The following is an 18,778-nucleotide window of genomic DNA, read 5'->3' as shown; positions in this document are numbered from 1 at the left end:
TAAAATTTTAACATTAAGGGAAGATGGATGAAGGATATATAGGAAATTTCTGTATTATTTTTGCAACTTGTCCATAAAGCTAACACTACTGCAAAATAAATAAAAAAATAAAAGCATATCTTTGAAGTATTTAAGGAGTGATTGCTCACTTACAAAGAATGCATTTTGAGGATGAGCAGTTCCCCAAAGCATACCTATTCCAATGTGAAGGGATGCTGATAGATAAGGGGTTTTCTCTGCTTTATTGGAGACAGTAATAAAATCTGCAGGCAAATGACTGGCCTTACCAGAGGATTCCACCCTATTAACTGCCTAAGCCTGTCAGGAGGCAAATGGAACCTACCACCAGATGAGCAGTTTACTAAACCCATGTTAGCACGCAGAAACCCAGGACTAGCCTGGGGACTGGGAATGTGGAAGAGCATAAAAGCCTGCCTGGACCTTGGAGGCTATAGCATCTCACTTGGGCTATTTGACAGCCCTGTCCTTGCAGTAATTCCTAGGCCAACATGTGGGGCTTGAATGTCACTTGATCTTTAGTTGGCAGGCTTGGAAAGTGAGTGGTTTGGCATAACTTAACAGATGGTCCCTGTGTCGTTTATTCTCAGAGAATCCACCTGGAAAATTAGAAGACAGCTTTCGTTGATTGTTGACTAGAACTCTCTCCAATAAAATTAATAATCCAGCACGTTCTGTTCCATCAATACCAACTAGAAATATTTCTTGAGATGTTCTTCAATATTCCTTTATCTGCCGTGACCAAAGTTTAAAGGAGTTTGCCTACAGCCGAATCCATCAGGGCTTCTCCTCATTCGCTCTGTCTGTCCTCTGTCCCACATGGACTGCCTCTCAGGGCCAGGACAAGGGTGAACCAAATGAGGCACTTGTCTGGACAGCAGCAAAGTATAAGAGGGCACCAAAAATTCAGTAATCTATAAAAATAATATATCAATGCAATATTTTTTAAAAAATCAACATTTTGATATTTTGTTCATCATGGATTTTTTGAATTAACTTTTATTTTTAAAAATATGGCATTAAATTTTATTTGTCTCTATTTTTGAGTTTTTTGATGCCCCTTAAATTTGCCCCTTGGGCAAGAGCCCCAGTCGCCTTACTCTGTCATCCATGCTTGGCTCCTTGTAGTGCCTTTCATTGACACCAAATGCCTGCAGTAACAAAGCTGGGCTCTGACCCATGAATGAACAAGCGTGACAGCTTGCAGGAGTGGAGAAATTATCTTTTCGCTCACCATGAAAGACTGTGGAGGGTCTGTGGAATATTTCTGTCTGCAGGGAACCTTTGCATAAAAGCACAAGTTGAAAGGAACAGCCATTTACACTAAACCTTCACTGGGCCAGCCACTTGCTTTCCAGAAAGCATTTCTTGCATAATGTCTGAATTAAATCTCCCCTTCACAGTTGGGAGGCATGAGTTAAAAGCCCACTTGGCAGCAGAAAAATATAGCTATGTTTGGTCCAGGTTACAGTTACTGAGGGAACCATAACTTTGATTTGTTCAACCAGTGTAAATGTAAATCCTTACGTGAAATGTGTTAAGCAAGGAAGAAAGTGTTCTGTGTTTGAAGATGCTTTTGAGCCACAGCTCTGTCTATAGCGTCCCAACTGTCATATACAACCTAGGGGCAGCAGCTAGTGACTGAACAAGGAAAGTTTTTAGAAAACAATCAAGGAGTTCTAGGATGGACATTTTCTCAGGGAGATTTCAGGCAACATTCATCTTAGAGATAAACGCAATTGATTTAGCAACCCAGATTAGAAAATAAAATGTTTAATTTCAGCAGTTTCTCCAAGCAATGCAACATGCTGAAATTATCTTTAGCTCTCCACCTATTACCTTTTCTTCTACCTGGAATCCAAACTCAACTTAGCTTTTCTCTCCAATCACATTTCCTACTATTTTCAGCCAGCATTCTGCATTCTGGTAAGACCGGACTCTGGGTCTTCCTCCAGGCCTTCATGTTCTTTCTTCTTTGTCCTTTACCTGTTTCCTCTATCTGGAATGAACTCTTTTTCTTCCTTTTGCTTGTCTAGTTGTCCAGTTGGTGGTTCTCAGCCTGAATCTAGTCCACAGATATATTTTGTTTGGCTTGCCAAATTATTTAATAAAAGCCACAGACCCCCCCACTTCCTGTTGTGCTTCTAAGATGACTGGCTTCTCATGTTTATGTTATCTGCCTCACCCTACAAGCATCTGAATTGTGGACTTCTAAGAGCCAAACCTTGCCTTTCCTAATAGACCCAACCCAATTTCCTCTTGCATTAAGAAATCATCACAGATTCTTTTTGCCTTGTCTTAGTCACTTTCTCTGCTGCATTTTGACAACTTTTGGCTTTACTGTAGAATTTAGCACTTAATTATGTGCAGTTTTACACTTATTCTTATCATGTTATGCTTGTCTGGTTTACCATTGAAAGAGGACTCGTACATTTTTTTGTTATTTCTCTCTTTAACAAATGCATTGTCTTTCTATTTCACAGCTCACTAAACATTAACTGAGCACCCACTTTGTCAGGCACCATTCTAGGCATTGGGGATGGCAAAATGATAGAGATAAAATGCTCTTTCATTCAGAACTACCTCTAAGACATTATTCTCCAATACTCCCCAACATTGGCCTCAGTGGTCTATTCATTATTTCACAGCCCACCTTGTTTTATGCCTTTCTCCACGATGAACACTCCTCCCACTGCCATGATGAATTCTCCCCAGATATCGAAATTATAGCTGTCTTTTGAAGCTGGGGTCAACTTCACTGATCTCTGATCCACCTAGCCATTCCACAGTCATATGTCCATCCTAGTCTCTTAAAATTTTTACATAGCCTACCATTTACTGGAATTACTCTTATATGGATATCTGATATCTGGTTTACAGACTCTCCAAAGATAGGGTTGATCCAGTCTTATATTTCTTCTATATTTCTACACTTTTTGGGCACAGTGCCGAATTCCAAGCAGATATTCAATAATTAATCTTTGTGGTTTGATTGATCCTCGCATCTCAATTGCTGTACTTTCTAGAAATATATGCTGATGCTAATTTTATTTTTTATACTCAGCAGAAGCTAATAAGAAAGGTAAATCTGCTGCTGTTGCATTAAAGCATCATATAAAAAGCAGGTACCAACTTTGAGTATGGTTGTGCCCCCAACTTTGAGCTTTGTTGTGCTCCTGAATCAGTTTAGAATTCAGCACACATTTTCCCACAGAAATAATGCAGAAGAATAATGGTGGTCAGATTCCCAAGCCAGTATGTGTAAGCACGTTTAACCTATGGTATAATTGAATTCTGAGCAGAGTAGAGGCTCACATTTACATGTTCTCATTGTGTGTATATTTTACAAACACTGTAAGTACTTTACCTTACCTGACACTCACACATTTTGCTTCCCTTTCAGTGGTCTTCTCATCTAGACAATAAGCCTCATGGGTGCAAGGACTGCATCTGCTTGTTCACTGCCTAACACAACACCTGGCACAGATTGGGCAGTCAAAAATATCTGTTGATTTTCATTGAGTTAAATTCTAGTTGAAATATGATGGGGACATACAGATGTGGATTCAGACTCCCAAATTCACCACTAGCTAGCTATGTGCTCTTGGGGAAGTTACATAACCTCTCTCAGCATTAGTTTACCTCTCCCTAATATTTTGTTAGTCATGACTACCATGCTGATACCTAGTATGTGTTTCTTTTTTTTTTCTTTTCATTTTGCCACAGTGTAATCCCTCTGAAAAAGTTTTGATTAATTACTGATGTCTGCTTTTTGTGCTGTATTGTCTGAGGCAGTGGTGATGAGAAAGGTGATATTTGGTATCAAAGCCTTTCAACAGCTTTTGAGAAAATAGGAGTTCTATTTCCAGCCCTAGTTCTGACATTCTGTGATCTGAGGCAGGTCACTCAAATATATCTGTGGAAGAGTGGTGATAGATTTCAGTGATTTTCAAGCTTTTCCACCTAAGTATCTCTAACTTCAGGTGAGTGAATATAAACTCTCATTGTTCTGGGGGTGGAACCCAAAGGTAGAATATACTTGAATTCAGTCTTGTATTTTATCTTAATTATTCATGTGTACTTTATATTCTAATTCATGATAGATCCATGTTTTAAAGATATTACTGTTACCTGTGAGTCACACATTCATGAATGCCTGTTTTAAGCCAAACACTGTCAGGCACCTTAAATACAGAAGTTAATTTTTAACATAATTCTGTAAGTAAGCTGTTATCATGTCTATGTTACTAATGAGCAAACAGGCTTACAGAAGTTGAAATAAATAGATTTAGGCTACCTAACAAGTTAGTGGCAGAGCCAGAATTCAATCTGTCTAAATCTAGACCTTTTCCCTATACCACCTTAAAGGGTAAGTAAAAACAGAGCCTTCCCTTTGGCCAAAAAGTATGATAATAAAAATGTTTATGTCATGTTAACTGGAAAAAGCAGAACACAAATTGCATGCTGCATACAGATTTTGCATGCACAAGGACTTGAACACATTATAGAATAATAAGTTAGATATGTTGCAGGGGTGGACTTATGGGTATATTATGTCATTTTTGTTTCTGATAATGTTTGTTAAATAGTGAATTTTTAAAATTAAATGTATAATATGAGGCAATAAAAGAGGTAGTTGATTTTGTTAGGCAATATAAGTTATCCTATATATTTTTGTGAGGGATTGGAAATGTAAAAATGAAGGCAAGGCTGGTATTGTTTATGTCTTCCTCTGGCTTGGCAAGTGTCACTGTGGCTGTGAGTAGGTAATAAAGGGCAGATATGCCTCAAAGAAACTCATGGAGAGGCGCTAGAAATCTGATAAGCAGGGTCTGAAAGCAACCTCTGTGAAAAGTGGAGTATTTTTTTTTTTTCTGTGAAAAGAGCCTGTCTTTAGGGAGCAGAGGGAATGCTTTCATATCTAGGGGAAAGGAATGACACAATTCAGGGAAGGTTGGAGAGGAGTAGTTATAATTTTCCAAAATACCCCCAGAATACTAATTATTTATCTACTTGAAACTTACTCTGGAAGACAAGTTACAACACCACATCCTCTTGGTTATAGGGTAAAAAGTGAAAGAAGAAAAGAGAGAGTACATGTAAGAAAAAGAAAGAACATCACTAGTATCTGCTTTTTGAGAATAGATAACTTAGAACATGTATTATTTTGCATTATTATCTGAATTGATAAGATATAAAATACATCTAGGCAGTATAATTCACCCATTTTTTTTATCCTTCCATCCATCTATTCAACCATCCATCCATCCATTGACACATTCATTTCACATATTTATACATGTGCTTAGTGCTTCCACTGTGTCGGGTGAATGCTACACTTTGGAAACTCAAAATTGAAAGATGTGACACCTTAGTTCCAGGAAATATTGAATAGGTTTTGTCGGAACTCAAAAAGTACAGCAACCAATCCTACTTAAGATGAGGTGGGGGTTTAAAGAGGTTGAATGGGAAAGGCTTCCCAAAGGTGATGATTGAGCTGGGTTTTTTTGTTTGTTTGTTTTGTTTTGTTTTTTGACCGTGGAGTAGGAGATTGACAGGTGACCAGGGAGAGAAGAGCATCTTAAACACAGGCAAAAACCCATCTGGTTACTCACTGTGGGAGGGGTGAACTGGCTACAGATGATTAGAATGGCTGGGTTAGTGCCTGGAAGAAAAAAACCTCACCAGACTCAAAGGACTGAACTTCCTCAAGGAATGGCCCACAGTCCAAGCCTAAGATGTGGTGAACTCTGTTTCATGAAGACATTATAATAATGGGACTATCATAATCAGAATTCTAGGGAGCAGGTAGGAATCCAAGACTCAGTGTGAGGGTGAGACTTGACACAGGCCAAGGGAAAGGGGTTGGAAGAATATTAAGGGTTCATTATGTGTTAATAGGCTATGCTTTTAAAAAAAATATTTTATTTATTTATTTGACAGAGAGAGAGAGAGACATAGCGAGAGCAGGAACACAAGCAGGGGGAGTGGGAGTGGGAGAAGCAGGCTTCCTGCTGAGCAGGGAGCCCAGTGCGGGGCTCGATCCCAGGACCCTGGAATCATGACCTGAGCTGAAGGCAGATGCTTAATGACTGAACCACCCAGGTGCCCCAATAGGCTATACTCTTATTAGAGAAACCACTCTTGTTATAAAGCCATACTTATTATAACAAAGAGCATATCAGGTGTATATTTTTTCCTGCTAGTTCTGACAGCACCTCCCTCAGGACATCTTCCCAGATTCCCCTAGATTGGGTTATTTGTCTTTTTTCTGAGTTTAGTCAGCACTTTGTGTTAGCACTTTCTGTTATGGTCCACTCTTCACTGAGTGGTTCTTCCCTGCCAATTGACTATTACTTCTTAAAAGCAGGGACTGGGCTTTCTCTGTCCTTGAATCCCCAGCACTCAGGACAGAGCATGGCATCTAGTGAGTCAGTGGTACTCAGTTCTGGCTGTATATCAGAATTACATGGAGAACTTTTAAAAAACAGCAATGCCTGACCTTAGCCCTGGAGATTTAGAGTTAGTCTGGGGTAGAACCTAGGCATGAAAATATTTATATATTTAGAAAATCCCCAGGTTATTCTAGAAATGCAGCGATGGTTACGAACTACTAAGGTAGATGCTCAAGGAATGTTTCTGGAGGTTTGAATGATAATGAATGCCACCCTGGCTATCTCATTTTTGTAGGATGGAAGTTTGGGGTGGAGCAGCAACTCAATGTTTAGGCAGCTTCCCAAGATTCTAAATTCATTCCAGACCTAAGAACACTGTGAGCAGAATACTACTCTAGATACTACATGCTTATTGGAAAGAAACTCTTAATGTACTTCTAGGAATAAACAAATGGATCTGGTTCAAGATGAGTTGGCTATACTAACCACTTAGGTTGGGCTGCCACTGGCTAAGAATGTAAAGGGGCTGAACATTCAGAAGAAAGGCTTTCCTGTTTGCAGCTGGTCAAGGAAAAATCAGAGCTATGGATTATAAGTGGTGGCCCTGAGTGTATTATGGAGACTGGGAAATAAAGTGGCCATCTTCTTTTCACCTGGAAAAACCACAAGAAACCATAGATCAAATTGGAAAATTTATAATAAATCAGAAAATAAACTGGTTCTCCGTCTTCCAAATTTATTGTGAGTATATAGGTTGGTCACAGAGAGATAGTGGGAAAAGAGGGAACACATAGCCTAAACTTTCCAAAATGAGTTGGGTGGGGATGATAGTAAATATAGTGAAATAAATTACACATGCTTTATGAATATTTAAAGCAGAGGCACACACTGCAGTAAATTAGGGGAGCTAGAGGGACAGAGAGATATATATATAGGGGGAGAGTGTGTATGTGAGAGAGAGAGAGAGAAGGAGAGATTGAGATTTCATACTTCTCAAGATGAGGAGAACTGCCCTAGTTCTAGAAGGCAGTGATTTTATGAGCACCATGGAGAGATGCACAGTCTCTATTGCTTGTTCTGAGATGAGATTCTGGGGAGGGTTTTAATTATATCTAATCTGAGCTGAAAAAACAGCATTAATGTATGTGTAACTGCATACATAGATCAGAGGATTCACATTCATTCCTCAGATTTATTGCTCTTTTCTGGTCAGCTCTCTTACATTTTAGATTGGCCTACTTTCTCCATAATTTCCCAGCAAAGAAAAAGAGGTTGGAGGGTAAGATTTTAAAGTCTCATGTTGATGGTAATTTTTCTAAAGTTTCTGGTGTGATCAATTCCTAAGCACACTTGTCAGTGAAAGTGGGCTCTGAGCTCTGGCTGAGGCATAGGATAGTGGGGGGAGGGGGTGTTTCATGAGATCTGTCTCTGAACTTAGTTTTGTGCCTCCCTGAATTGGGAGGGGTTCTTGGGGAGAGATTCCATTCTATATTAAAAAAGAGGACAATAGAATTTAGATATGGGGAGATCCTACTGAGGAAACTAGATCAATCATTACTGAATGAGCTGTCTGATGTCTATGTTCTTTCTCTGGAGGATGGCTGAGTGATTAGGGGTATTTTCACTGTAGGAAGGAGGGTAGAAGATTGTGTATATTTTTTGATTCCTCTTTTCTCCTGTCCAAAAACCACTTAGTCATTTGTGTGGGGTCAAGCTGTGTTGCCAGTACAGTTGAGGAAGTCCATGCCCAGAAACTTCCAGATTCTCCATTCTGATTCCATCCCCTCATCGAAGAATCTCTCCTTAACTCTCTACAAGTTACCTGACACTTCATATTGGTTTTTCTAATTAATTAATTAAATGAAATTGATGTGGTGATTACCTATTGTATGTCAGGTATTTGCTCTAAGCATTGAATCTAAGTAATAACATAGATTTAATCCCTTTCCTCAAGGAATTCGGGGATGATGCACAATCTATTATTCAACAGTGAAATGGGGTCAGGTTGGAGTGGATATGTTAGGACCCTTAACTCAGATGGGTTTACACTCTAATGTTTTAATGCTTTCAATCAGGGCTATGTTTGAACAGGAGAGAATTAGTTTTAAGTCAAAGAGTGACATTCTATCCATGGAATTTCAAATATCAATAAACTGTTGGAGATGTATTTGAGAGATCATTTGGGGTGGGGGAGAATCATATTGATCTCTACAGGCAACTTCTCTGCCTGTGGCTGAAGCCGTCCTGGCATTAGGGATGAAGTGTGGTGATAAAGCAAAGACATAAAGTGAAAGGAAACAAAGGAAACAGAAGAGAAATGGTAGGCTGCCAATGAGGGGACAGAGAGGAGGGCAGTAATGGAGGGAGGGAGGAAGCTCATTGGGCAGCCCTCACATGGAGAGATGGAAGCCACATTTTGAATGGCTTTCAGGATAAATAGTAGCAAAAGTTTTCACAACAAGGGAATTTTCACCCACCATTTCTTAAGAATTTTTTTTAAAGATTTTATTTATTTATTTGAGAGAGAGAATGAGAGAGAGAGAGTACATGAGAGGGGGGAAGGTCAGAGGGAGAAGCAGACTCTCTGCCGAGCAGGGAGCCTGATGCGGGACTCGATCCCAGGACTCCGGGATCATGAAGGCAGTCGCTTAACCAACTGAGCCACCCAGGCGCCCTTCACCCACCATTTCTTATTGGATGCATGGTTTAAAATACATGGTCTCCCAAACAAGAAGCATGTATTAAACATTAAATGATGTGTTTACTCATTTTATTTTATTTTTTATTTTTATAAAGATTTTGTTTATTTATTTGAAAGAGCGAGAATAAGAGAGAGAGAGAGCACATGAGAGGGGGGAGGGTCAGAGGGAGAAGCAGGGAGCCCAATGCGGGACTCAATCCCAGGACTCCAGGATCATGACCTGAGCCGAAGGCAGTTGCTCAACCAACTGAGCCACCCAGGCGCCCTGTGCTTACTCATTTTAAAAAAAGTAGTAATATATAAGCACCATTCTGAATTTTCTGACCAGTAGAGTTAAATAGGGTACTTATCTGGAGTTCATTTTGTTCTTATGCAAACAAAAAATCTTGACATTGTAATTAATAAGCCCATGTGGTAATATTGGAGATGTGTAAGTATTGATTTTTTTGAAATATTACAAAAATGTTAATTTTTTAATTTTTTTGAAATATTACAAAAAGTTCACAGACCTCCATTTCTACAATGGAAATCTTAAAGGAGCCCATTGCTGCAGGGCCATTTGGACATATATTTTATTTGTTACATTTAGATATTGTAAACAATATAAAATTGCTAAAATACCTGCGTACACAACATGTAAGCCTGGAGACAAGAAGCCATGCATTCTAATCCATCCCCATCACTTACAATTCTGTGACTTAGGACAAGTTACATAAACCTCTGAATTACCTCATTTGTAACATAGGGAGAACTAGTGTAGCAGATTGATAAGATTATTCTGTGAACTAAATGAGATGGTGCATATAAAATACTATTATTATAGTAAATGGCATATATGAAGTGTTCAATAAATATTGAATGGTAATGATAATTAGAATGAATCTTATTTTATATCTTAAGGTGGGGTAATACTTGTCTCCAGTGTTTTCCCAAGACACACTGAAATTATAAATACAAAGCACACAGTTCATTGCCTGGCATATAGTAAGAATTCAACAATTCTTCGTGTTCAACAATTAGTTGTGTTCTTTATGCACTTCTCCTTGTACAATCTCATAGACTCCTCCTTTTTTGAATAAACACGGAAGTAGAGCATCTCCGAGGTACATCTTCATAAGTGCCTCCAACCAGTCTCCATTCATCAGTGCTGAGATGTTAGACTTACAGACCTTGGAAGGCTTAATTTTTTTCTCTCTAGGTTGCAGGTTGGAGGTTCCAGTGCATTTTAATAAAAGTCCCCACAAAGCAACTTACAGGATCTGAATAAAAGCAGCATTTCTCTCTAAGCACAATGAGATTTTTTGTTGTTGTTGGAGGTGATGGTTTTTATATCACCTTTCCCACCCCCCCCCCCCCCCGGTTGCTTTAAGTAGATTTTTTCCCCTACCTTCTAGGAAATGGAAGTTAAAAGCATTTGATAAATGGAATAAAACATTTCATAGTTGAAGCTCTTAAAAAGTGTTAACCTGTGTTACTTTGTAGAGCTCTTTTGTCAGCTTAGTAACACTGACAACATCACTCCAGCTTATGAGCATCAGGGTTTCATGGCAGCCCCAGCATGGGGTGGGAGCTTTCAGGGAGGGGAAGGGCCCTCCAGCCTCAGCAGAGGGCTGCCTGCAGCACACTGTAGTCCCTGCTGTGTATCCACTCAGTCCCTGTGAGTATGATTCCTTGGGTGTATAGACTGACTTTCTTTTCTAATTGGGAAATAGTTCTATTTTCTTTATTATCATACACAATATATATTATATATTATATACATAATATATAATATAATACATAATATATATATATAATATTATAAAAATTTCTAACAAACCACAGTAAGTAAAATTATCCATTTAACCTCACATCTCTCCTTACCTTTGCTTGGGAGTACCATTATTAATGGTTTGCCATACATTTTTACAGACTTCTGGGACATAGAAAAGGATTTTTTCAAAAACATAAATGGGCTTATTCATGGTGCTCCATAGTCTCTTTTTACTGAGTGTATTAAAGGTATCTTTCCAGATCAAGGCACATCTACCCTCTCCTACTCCATTGTATGGATAAGCTGTCATTTATATATATTAGTATCCCAGATTTGAGGACATTTATCTTGCTTGCTGCATTTGGATATTAAAAACAATACAATATGCTATAAGCAGCTGTGCACACAAATGTTTGCCTTATTGTTTACTTTGGACAAATTTGCAGAATGCTTTATCATCTACAAAGTGCTGCTGCATCTATTCATTTCTGTGATCCTAAAAGATGGAGTTAGGGGCAGTTATAAGCCTGGACTCTAAAGCACCATCACCTCTTAGCAACACCACCATGCTTCAGAAAGAGCCCCAAATTAGACAAAACAGCTTGGGGTCAGGCATAGGCACTTAGGAATGGATAATGCCTGGGCAAGTTACTAAACCTCTCTGATCCTCATATTTCATCTGGGACTTCATTGGTGTTAAAAAAAAAAGTAAAATTATAGATGTCACATCTATATGCACAGTTTCTGGCATATGATATGGCCTCAAGATTGGTAATATCAGTGTCAGATTAGAACCCACATCTTTTCCTCTTTATTCTATCTTTCTGCTGCCAACTCAAGCTCTCCTCTCCTTGAGAAGGCTGATTTATGGTGCAGAGACACTTATGACCACATGAAGGCATTGCTTAAGTCCAACCTGGGAAATGGGGGACACCCAGTGGGTAGAAGAGGCAGAGATGATGGGGAGTGACAAAGCCCCATGCTTAACTTTACTGACCCCCAGCTTCCACTTCTCTGAGTTCCTGGCTGCCTCTGTCGCTTGCTTCGCACAATGAGGTGTTGTGCAGTTAGAATCAAGTCTTTCAAGGATGGAGACTCGTTCAAACAAGAGGAAAGAAGACAGTGCTAAACCTAGAACTTGAGAAAATCACATTGCCTCAAGGGGCTATAGAAAGAGGTGACTCTGCTTTAGATGGTACTGTTAACTATCTTTTGAAACCTAGGATATTTTCTTTCTAGGTAAATGTTTGTGGTGCCTTTGAGATAAGAAAGAAGTTTAAAAGACCTCTTACATAGAAACACAGAGCAGAGAAAAATAGTAGTAGCCATAGATTGTAGTTGTTTCCATGGTCAGAAAATGCATTATTTCTTTTTGGTTAAAAAAAAAAGTCTTTGGATTTAACTCTGTAGTTGTGACCTTGAGATCTTTATCTTAGTACTAAAAAGATCTAAAGACAAAACAGGTGGAGGAGCTGAGATTGTCCTGGGCATGAACACAAGGACCAAGACTGCTTGTGTGCTGGAGTGGAGAAAACAGTTGGCCAGGCATTGCTCAAGAGAACTGGTTTTTCATTCTTGCTTTGATGACTATTTGTCACTGGTCACATGACTCCTCCCCCCCCCCTTCTTAATGCTAAAGTTTTCTTTTCTGTAAAACTAGGGGTTGTACTAGAACTCTTTTCAAAACCAAAATCCCACATTACACAATCACATTTTTTTTGTTGTTATTTAGCATTATCACATGAACTTGTAATATTTGGAATGAAATCAGCTCACTTATAAACGTTTAAACATGAAAATTTGGTGTAGAATCCCCTATAAAAATGATACCTTAAACATAGTCACATAGTTTGCTCCCTCTTGAAAACCTACCGAAATGAAAGTAAAGGGAGTTTTCTAAAGGAAGGTAGATACCATACGGTAAAGGAATAAATGACTTAGCAGACCCAGGAAAGGCAATTCATAAGCCAGCAGTGGGGAAAGCTGAGAACTCATCCAATCTAAAGCAAAGATTCCCTCAAAGTTTCAGGAACTGGTAGTACCAGGTACCCCTGGAGGTGGGATGAACAAGAGGAGCTTTAACAAGGAGAACCAGTTGCAAGTGTGTTTAAGAAGCAGCCTGACTCCGTGGAGCAGGGTCGCTGGAGGTTTATTCTATAAAGATAAAACAGAGGGCTGGACTAGGAAACACTCAGCGAAATCGAAGTCAGTGATGACATACTCAAAACAAGTTATCAATCAAAGTATGCATCCTGGAAGCAGAAGCCTCTGGCACTTTTGTCCCCCTCAGCTCCTGGGATGCTGCAGTTGGGGCTTAACCCTTCAGACAAGAGAGCAGAAAATACTTGTCTGTGGAATCTAAGCAGTGCAAGAAGAAAGACGCGTATATATGGGTATTTGAGGCTCTCCAACTAATGGTCCCAACCAGATCACCCTACAGTGAAGCTCACAGACCACAAGCTCTACTCACATGCTCAGAGTTGGCAGCCAGCCTTTGAGTTACCCAGACTGAAATATGAACATACCATCACCCATTCCAGAGCACAAGGAAAAACTTGAACTCTTAAAAGAGAGTGCAAAACAAGCAAACAGAAGAGAAGCAACTTGGAGGAAAGAGCGACTTTGTGGGGCAAAGCAAACTTAAAAATGGAGAGAATTTTGAAAAATAAAAGAAGCAGTCATGAATCAGAGAAAATATAGTATAAAGAAGTTTAAAGAACTAAAAAGAATTTCTGATTTTTTTCCCCAAATCGCTTTTTTTTTCCTTTTCCTTTTAGGGAATGAAAAGTTGTACAAGAGATGGGAACTTGTCATAGTTTACAAAATATTTTAAACACTGAATATTGGTCAGGCCAGAATTGTGATCTGACTGTATGGGAGAGAGAAACATGGGAAGGATGCTGGTGCCCGATGGGGGGGCAGAGGAAAGAGAGTGAAGCTGTGTTGTTTTCGGAGCGGGGATAACAGCAGAAAGAGAAAAAAAAGGTTTAAAAAAGGCATCATGCAGGCATATTATTGGCAACATGGTTATAAATACCCAAACAATAACTACCTCAGCTGAAAGAAGTGAAGAGTTTCATCCAGCAAGGGGAACAGGAGGGTCTGCTGTTTCGTTGTGGTTATTTTGTTTTATTAGTGAACCTTGGAGGTCGTTTTTAAACTTTGTAGATTTGTAACTTTGATAAAAAGAAGCAAAATTTTATATCACCATCTGTTAAATGGTCAGTATCACCTGTATAAATGTGGATTTCTCCAATGGTTAAAAAGTATCTTATGTGATTAGATAGTGAGCACATGTCAAAAGTTTTTACTGAATACATAGGAAACAAGCTGCACAAGGAGAGAACTGGTTCAAAAGGATTTAGGGTTATTGATTTTTTGTTGGAGAAGAGATGCTTATATATAATTTTCCTTAGATATAAAACAAAATTTCTACAGATCAAGAGAACTATATAGCCTTTAGCAAGTCAGCAAATAATATAACAAAATAAAATAAAATAACCCCTTTGTCATTTTTCTACAAGTTAACCTCTAACATTTTTTCTACAAGTTAACCTCTAACTTGACAGGGCTGTAACATTTCTGGTTTCTAGTAAGTTGTGGATGATTAATCAAGCAAAGTCACAATTCTGGAGAGAGCAAGGGGACCACCCCCTCTCCCTCCCCAGGCAAGTTGGGCTGATCACAAAGGCTTTATTAAAAAATCACGTATCCTGATTTTGCTTTATTTCCAAGTTTTTGATCTTTTTCCTAAACACTTGTCATAAATATAACTTTAGAAATTCTAACTAGATGTTGTTATCAAGTTCTAACTAGATGCTGTTGCGCACTGTTTGCTCTAACCTGAGGATTTCTCTGTTTTAAAAAAGAGCTTTGCATGAAATAAAGATGTTAGCACCAAGGGGAGATTTTTCTACTTGATATCAAAACAAGGGTTGAAAGCAAAATGAAAAAAGAGGACACCTTTTGCATAATTTGATTCAATGTTAGGAAATGTATTATTACTTAAAATCATCTCATGTGTGGTATGTTCTATTATTATTCTGGAAACACTGTGGGAGATTAGTTGTTCTAAATTGCATTCCACAAAGTCCTAGGGCTGGGCATAGGGCCTAAAGTGAAACATGAGGCACCCCTTCACCCTCTTCCAGCTTTCCTTCCACTATGTTATATATTGGGTTTATGGATAAGATTTCACTTAAAGAAAGGACTCCAAGTTCCATCCAGATATCAGAGCCTATAATTATTAAAAAAAGAAAAATCACTCCTATTTGCATTGTGTTTAGGTTGGATGGATTCATTTCTTTGCAAGGCCCATAAGGGGAAGACTGTCTTTGTCTTTTCAATTATAAGCCACTGTTTAGTTTGAGCTCAAAAGACACTTTCCTAGAGATTCCCTTCACTTGCCTGGCCCTGGAGCAATTAACAGTAGGTGATTTGTGGCTACATTTTTACTGCTTAGCACAGGTTTATCATCTTGAAAGTTTTCCATTTGCATATATACTATACATTTTTTTGGGTGACATTTTGATATCATCCAGACTTTAGATTATGTATTGCCTTGTAATGCACTTTCTGCTACGTGTGGAGAATCTGTCAGCCCAGGCGGAGTGCTGCTGCAGACCCAGGGGAATACCACTTACTGGGGGCTTATTATGTGCCAACCCCTAGTATCAAGGGATTTACCTGCATTACTTTATTTATTCCCCAAACCAGTACTTTGAGGTTTCTAGTGTTTGCCACATTTCATAAATAAACTGAAACTCAGAGAAGAAACTCAGAGTAATTTGCCCAAGGTCACCCAGCTCAAATGAGCAGAACTGAGATTCATACTCAAGTCTGTCTGATCCCAAAACACTCTGCTACACAACCTCCCATATTGGGAGCTTTCAGAGTGAATGAATTGAACTTGACAGTTTTCCACTTTTAAATACCAAACTTCCTGAGCAGTCTAATTGCTGCTCTTTGGGCTAAGATGAAATGGCTATTTAAAAAAAGCAAGGAACAGGAGGTCAAGAGAAAAGGGGTTTTATTATCTCTCTTGGTAAAGGAAGAGATGTAATCCTGGAAAAAAAATAACATCAAATGGAAACCATTATATAAATTTGCAGTGGGCTTAGGTTGACAAAACTACAAAAGAATGCGGAGAAGATAAGGGAGTCATGAATACACAGCACTGAAGATTTTCTAAAAGGGAAAGAAAAGATCAGAAGTCACTGAAGGCAGTTAGAAGTTGGCTCAATTGAAGTCAGGGTCTCTGTATCTTGACAGATAGGAAGAGGCTGGCAAGGCCGCAAAGCAGCAACCAGAGATCTGTGTTCCTCTTCCAGTCTGCTTGTGTGTCTGGGTGAGGGGCAGTCTCCATAGCCAGATTGCTGGATTTGAATTCTTTTTCTCTTTCTAGCTGGGTGACTCTGGACAAGTTACTTAACCTCTCTGGGCTGCAGTTTCTACATGTGAACAATAGAGATTATAATATTGCTCATCTTGTTGTGAGATGAGGTAAAGCATTTGGCAAGGTGCCAGGTATTTAGTAAGCACTCACACATGTTAGCATTATGGTTCTTACCATAGACATCACAGTCACATAATGTACAAGATAGGAGATTGTAAGTCAGTGAAAAGGTTTGAAGGAATAAAGGAGAAGGAAGTCAGGAGAGAGGTTGACCTGTAGCTGAGAAGTGAAGGGATATATTCTTTCCCCTAGCCCAGAGCAGATGTGGGGAAAGGGCTGGATGGTTAAAGGAGAGCTCACCTTGCAAGAGCTTGAGGTCTGGCAGGATCTAACAGAGCATGAGAACGTGTTTATGTGAAATATATGCTGTGATGGAAGTCTTGCTGGTAGCTCCACAGGGCTAGAGAGTCAGGGGTTATAGCCAAAGTGCAGAAGAAGCAACTGTGGGGCAGAAAGAGGAAGCAAATTCTGGGTTATTCATCTTTGGATGACAGTAGTCACTGAGAGCCCATTGGGAGGGGAGGGGGCTTTTTAATAAGCACATTTTCTTTCTTTCTTTCCCTCTTTCATTCGTTCGTTCTTTCTTTCTTTTTCCTTTCTTTTCTTTCTTTCTTTTCTTCTTTTTTTCTCTCTCTCTCTTTCTTTTTCTTCCTTCCTTCCTTTCTTTCTTTTTCTTTCTTTCTATCTTTCTTTCCTTCTTTCCTTCTTTCTTTCCCTTTCTTTCTTTCTCTTTCTTTCTTTCTCTCTCTCTCTCTCTTTCTCTCTCCCTCTTTCTCTCTTTCTTTCTTTCTTTCTCTCTTTCTTTCTTTCTTTCTTTCTCTCTTTCTTTCTCTCTTTCTTTCTCTCTCTCTCTTTCTCTCTCTCTTTCTTTCTCTCTTTCTTTCTTTCTTTTTTTTCTCTCTTTCTCTCTCTCTCTCTCTTTCTTTCTTTCTTTCCTTCTTTCTTTCTCTCTTTCTTTCTCTCTCTCTTTCTTTCTTTCTCTCTCTCTCTCTTTCTCTCTCCCTCTTTCTCTCTTTCTTTCTTTCTCTCTTTCTTTCTTTCTCTCTCTCTTTCTCTCTCTTTCTTTCTCTCCCTCTTTCTCTTTCTTTCTTTCTTTCTTTCTTTCTTTCTTTCTCTCTCTCTCTCTCTCTCTCTCTCTTTCTTTCTTTCTTTCTTTCTTTCTCTCTCTCTCTCTCTCTCTTTTCTTCCTCCCCCAACTCTGAGTCTATTTTCCTTTCACTGGTTACATTAAGAGACAAACTACAGTTGAGTTGAATGCAGCAAAGTTTAATGAGGTGCTTATGAATGAGTATGAGTAGTTACCCACTTTTTTAGCCACCGTTTCTTAAGCATTTTGTTTATGTCAGGCTTTGCCTGGGTCCTGGAGATACAGGCTGTTCCCAAATTCCAGCTTCCATTTCTAGAGCTTCACAGTGCATTGTGTCATGGTTTTCAGCCATCAGAATAACCCGCATAAAATTCAGAAGTTACTGATGCCCAGGCTAGTTCTCAGACCCACAGAATCTCCTACTGTGTAATTAGGCAAGTGCATTGTCCCAGAATTACATGTGTCACTTTTAAGTCCACATCAACCTTGAAAGACTAGTGAGAGAATCTTCCATAGTTTGTAGATGACAAAATTAAAGCTCAGGGAGGTTAAGTTATAAGTGAGAGCACACAGCTGGTAAGGGCAGAGCTGGAACTCAGACCTAGAGCTGCTGATCTTAAAATCCCAAGGCCTAAACTATGGAAAGAGCCAAGATGTCCTTCGACAGATGAATGTATAAAGAAGATGTAGTGTACACACACACACACACACACACACACACACACACACACACACACACACACACAATGGAATATTATGCAGCCATCAAAAGGAATGAACTCTTGCCATTTGCATCGACATGGATGGAACTGGAAGGTATTATGCTGAGCGAAATAAGTCAATCAGAGAAAGACATGTATTATATGGTCTCAATGATACAAGGAATTCTTAATCTCAGGAAACAAACTGAGGGTTGCTAGAGTGGTGGGGGGTGGCAGGGATGGGGTGGCTGGGTGATAGACATTGGGGAGGGTATGTGCTATGGTGAGCACTGTGAATTGTGTAAGACTGTTGAATCACAGACCTGTACTGCTGAAACAAATAATACATTATATGTTAAAAAAAAGAAGATAGTAGGAAGGGAAAAATGAAGGGGGGGAATCGGAGGGGGAGACGAACCATGAGAGACTATGGACTCTGAGAAACAAACTGAGGGTTCTAGAGGGGAGAGGGGTGGGGGGATGGGTTAGCCTGGTGATGGGTATTAAAGAGGGCATGTACAAAATGGAGCACTGGGTGTTATATGCAAACAATGAATCATGGAACACAACATCAAAAACTAATGATGATTAGTATGGTGATTAACATAACATAATAAAATTTAAAAAAAAATCCCAAGGCCTTTGCACTTGGCCATGACCACCCTCCC

The 18,778-nt window shown here is 39.2% G+C and overlaps 1 protein-coding gene across 1 annotated transcript in view; it reads left to right on the top strand.

The window, feature by feature from the left end:
* DOCK2 (dedicator of cytokinesis 2) overlaps positions 1-18,778 on the top strand; it is a 407,203-nt gene that overhangs the window by 160,270 nt on the left and 228,155 nt on the right. The gene's annotated exons all lie outside the window — the stretch shown is intronic.

Source organism: Eumetopias jubatus, unplaced genomic scaffold (genome assembly GCF_037043125.1).
Source record: "Eumetopias jubatus isolate StellerSeaLion01/CBP00866 unplaced genomic scaffold, mEumJub1_p1.0 scaffold_5, whole genome shotgun sequence".
NCBI classification, from domain to species: Eukaryota; Metazoa; Chordata; class Mammalia; order Carnivora; family Otariidae; genus Eumetopias; species Eumetopias jubatus.
The sequence above is the reverse complement of the archived record's forward strand: the minus strand, read 5'-3'. Positions and strand labels throughout refer to the sequence as shown.